Consider the following 4,388-nt stretch of genomic DNA (forward strand, 5'->3'; position numbering starts at 1 on the left):
ACTTAACTTTAGGACTTCAAGTTAGAAACTCGAGATAAGTTCACCAGCAGAAAAATCAAAAGATAAACTATTATTGTTTTTGTTGTGTTGAGTTTTCAACGTTTTTAATTTTCGTGTTAACGAGTAATTTTTGGTGTGCAGCAACAACAAACAGGGAAGTTCAAGACTGTGGCAAGAGATGAAGTTGACAGATAAGATAATACATGTACGATAATTAAACAGAATTGCAAAAACAGACATTGAGAATCCTAGTTTTTAGTAGTGGATTAGTGGTAGAGTAGTTGATAGTCAGTAGTATTCTATGATTGTTTAAATTCGTAATCATTTTCTTCTATACTTATCATTAATTGAAGTCTTTATGTTTTGAATGCATCGGTGTATTTTCGTTTGGGGAGGAAAGGGTAACACAGTCTTTTCGTATTAATTTTAATAGGCTAGTGGCTACTATTGCTAAGCATTAAAAATGCTGAATAAAAAGTAAATACCAGGTTAAACAGTGGCTACCCCACGCCATTTCTACGGTAGTTTTCCCATTTCTATTTTCCAGCCCCTAAGCCCAATACCCCAAGCCCCATAATTCCCTAATCCCTTAGCGCCTAGCGGCCTCCCTTAGGCTTAGAGACTGTTACGACTTACGGCAGTAGCTTCTTCTGCTTATGTTTTACTTGTTGTTTGTATAGATTTCACTAATAATGTCAAGATTTTTCACATAAGTTTTATTAAAAGCAATGTCAAGTAACTATTTTTAGCTATTAGGTAACGTGGTAATGTGAAAATTAGAGATGATATATAATTAACTTGGTTCAATGGATTTGCTCAACAAGAATAGTGGAAAGCTTTGTAGACTAAGAAGGTTAAAGATATCGATAGTAAGCTGCCATTGTAAGAGATGAACCTCGATCAATTAAAAGATTCAATTAAGTTGGAAGAAAATGGTGTGCTTATCTCTAGTACAAATTAGTACATACTATGTCTAGTTCCTGGAACATCTGTTAAAGTTTTATTCTGTTTTCTCAAGAAAAAGAAATATCACTTTGAAGATCTTTCACTGCTTTGTCGGACAAGGTCACAAGACATCGATCCTTGTAGTTAAGACTTAAGGTGCTATACTGGCTGCAATGTGCAATCTGTTGCTTCATTGTACAACAATAAACTTGTCACGTTAGATAGGATTATAGAACGGTGCAATACCGTATCGAAATCGTACCGAACCAAACAAGAAAATACCGAACTGTACCAAACTACTTTGGTATGGTATTTGGTATGCACAATTAATATATCCGAATACCAAAATATCGAACCGTAATTCATAAATGCGGTACCGAAGTACCGAACGCCCTCCCCTAACTAGCGATATAACTCACGATTTTGCCGAGGTCGTTCGGCCCAATCTAGAATAACGTGTACACTGCCGAGGGACGTGCGGCACAATCCACAGATGCATCTATATAGTGCCGAGGCGTTCGGCCCGCTCCACAAGAAAAGGAAGGAAGTTACCGCATTACGAGACACGTGCTTACAATACAATACATGAGCACAATATGATTATAATCTTTAGCGTTTCTCAAATAACTCGCCCACAACTCAAAGTGATAAGGCTCGGTCTATTATACATATATTTATTTCTAAACTAATTTCAGTTATAACTTCAATTAATTAAGCCAGCAGAATGAGTTCAAATAATTCAAATATTACATGGTAAGATCTTAAGTCTATCCGGACATAAACATGCTTTAGCTACGTACGATACCCACAACCAGTTGCACATAACAATAAATATCACCTAGGGGGTAAATTCCCCCTCACAGGATTAGACAAGAGACTTACCTCGCTCCGAAGTTCCATAACCGGCTCCAACGCCTCACTAACACCTCAACTCCAAGCCAAACGTTCCGAAACTAGTCAAACAATGTGAAAATTAATAAAAATATACTCCAACACTTACAACATAACAATTTATAATGATTCCCAACTCCGCTCAAAAAGTAGATAAAGTCACCCTCAGGCCCACGTGTCCGGAATTTTTTGAATATAATAATTACTCATAACACCACGAACTCAAATATAAAATTAATTCTAAATTCCATGTCCAATTTCGTGGTCAAAATCTAAAAATACCAATTTCTAGGTTTTTACCAAAATCCCAAATTTCTAGTAATTTTCATGTTTAAACCCATATATAAACCATGTATTAAACTTGTAATGGGTGGGAATCACTTACCTTGTGTTGCTAGATGAAACTCTCCAAAAATGGCCCCAACCAAGTGAAAATGAGAGAAAATGGGCCAAATCCCGTTTTTAAAAGAACACTTCCGCCCAGACAACCTTTTGCATCTGCGGTCCAGTAGTCGCTTCTGCGGCACCGCTTCTGCGGAAGCTCCCTCGCAGATGCGGTTTCCCCCAAGGCCAGCTTATCCCGCTTCTGCGTCCATTCAACTGCAGGTGCGCATCCGCTTCTGTGGAAAAACTTCTGCACCTGCGGACTCCCAACTCGAGCACCATTCCGCACCTGCGCGGCATGACCGCAGCTGCGGCTCCGCAGGTGTGCTATAACACCCACACGTGCTATCCATCAGTCCCTCACTCCATTCCGCTTCTGCGACCCCTAGGCCACTTCTGCGGGCTCATACCTGCGGCCCTTTTCACGCAGGTGTGATTGCTCCAGACACCAGCTGCCTCAGCATTTCCCCCAAGCCCAAACTTGATCCGTTGGTCATCCGGAATCCACTCTAGGCCCTGGGGACCTTAACCAATTATACCAACGAGTCCCAAAATACGTTACAAACTTAGTCGAGGCCTCAAATCATGCCAAACAACATCAAAACTATGAATCGACGATCGAAATCCTTCTTTGACTTCTCAAACTCTCAAACTTCGACGAACGCGTCCAAATCGTATCAAAATATTCCGGAATGACGCCGAACTTTGCGAACAAGTCATAAATCACAATACGAACCTATTCCAAGGCTCGAAATCGCAAACAGACATCGATAACACCAAGGTCCACCTTAAACCAAACTTAAGAAATTCTTAAACCTTCAAAATGCTAACTTTCCATAATAAGTGCCAAAATGCTCCCGGGTGATCCAATACTCAACCCAAACATACACCCAAGTCCGAAATCATCATACGAACCTATTGGAACCTTTAAATCTCGATTCCAAGGTCGTTTACTCAAAAGTCAAATCTTGCCCAATTCTTCCAACTAAAAACTTCCGAAGTTAGAATTTTCTTCCCAGATTAGCTCTGAACTTTCCGAAATTCAATTCCGAAATTCATAATACCTGAAGTGAAGCTACTCAAGGTCTCAAACCGCTGAACGACGCACTAGAACTCAAAACGACCGGCCGGGTCGTTACACATTCTCAATATTTAAATTCATTTGCACCGAAAGTACAAAAAAAAGACTTACGGTCAATATTAACAAAACTAAAAAAAACTAATCCACACCATTTAAACATGCTGATTCAACATATCAGTGGGATAAACACATAGAAACCAAAGTACTAGCAATTAATCAAGCTCGTAAAATAGAACATATTCATGTAGCTTTAAACATGTATTAATGAACCAAAAAAAAGTAAGAACTGGACCTTAGCAAGCAACTTCTCTTTTCCGAACTTGATTTATACAAGACCTCGCTGCCAAACAAGTGCATCAAACCAAGAGCGAATCGGCAAATGAGCAGAAAATCTAGCGAGAAAGCTTCTAAAACTCGAACCCGGACCATTCATCGACTGTACCTCACGAGGCTGCTGGTTGTTTTGTGGTTATTAGAGCTCGTTTTTGGACTATTTTTGATGGGTTTGAGGACTGATATAGTGGCGTTTTGGGGCTGTTTTCAGGTGGTTTTTGAACAAATTTTCAGATATGTTTGGCGTTGGTTTTGGATGGAGAAGAGGGATGGTTTGGAGGTGGATTTCCAGCTTGTTTTTTGGGCTGTTTTGAGGTCGTTTTTGAGCAGCTTTTTTATGGCATTTTAATGGAGTTTCTGTTTGACCAAAAAGTGTTGAGCCTTTTAGTTAAACCAATTAATGATGAGATGAGGGATGAATCTTAGTTAAATATAATTAATTCTAGATCTAGTATTAAGGGATATCGCCTGTACGGATAATGTCTAAAGGTATTGAATATCAAATATGAGTTCAATGATTACCAATGAATGATAAAGTAATATGAACATGCAATAAATGCAATAAATGGTAATAAATGTAATAAGAGGGAGTTTATCACCCAAAGATAACATGACTTGGATGATTCTCCCACCTGACAGCAATGTGCAGGGATGAGAATCAAAAATGAATAATGGATCCTTGGATCTAACAAATGGAAAGTGAATAATATATCTGAGATTCAGTAGTCAGTGAACAAGACAACAATTGTATATT

Source organism: Nicotiana attenuata, unplaced genomic scaffold (assembly GCF_001879085.1).
Source record: "Nicotiana attenuata strain UT unplaced genomic scaffold, NIATTr2, whole genome shotgun sequence".
Classification (NCBI taxonomy): Eukaryota; Viridiplantae; Streptophyta; class Magnoliopsida; order Solanales; family Solanaceae; genus Nicotiana; species Nicotiana attenuata.